A 225-nucleotide genomic window follows, 5' to 3' on the forward strand; every position below is an offset into this window, starting at 1 on the left:
GGACCCTTCGCTCAAGCAAAAATTCAATCAACAATACCATTTTAAAATTGGGCATCTCTAGCTCAAGCGATAATTATTTCTCGCCCAAGCGATAGTTCATCTTTAAATCTCAAATAAACTTAAGCCTTCCTCGCCCAGGCGAAGGTACTATCGCCCAAGCGAGGCCTCTCCTCGCTCAAGCGAGGCATCTCTCGCCCCAACGAGAGAGTTCCAGGGGCTCATTAA

Source organism: Lupinus angustifolius, chromosome LG06 (assembly GCF_001865875.1).
Source record: "Lupinus angustifolius cultivar Tanjil chromosome LG06, LupAngTanjil_v1.0, whole genome shotgun sequence".
NCBI classification, from domain to species: domain Eukaryota; kingdom Viridiplantae; phylum Streptophyta; class Magnoliopsida; order Fabales; family Fabaceae; genus Lupinus; species Lupinus angustifolius.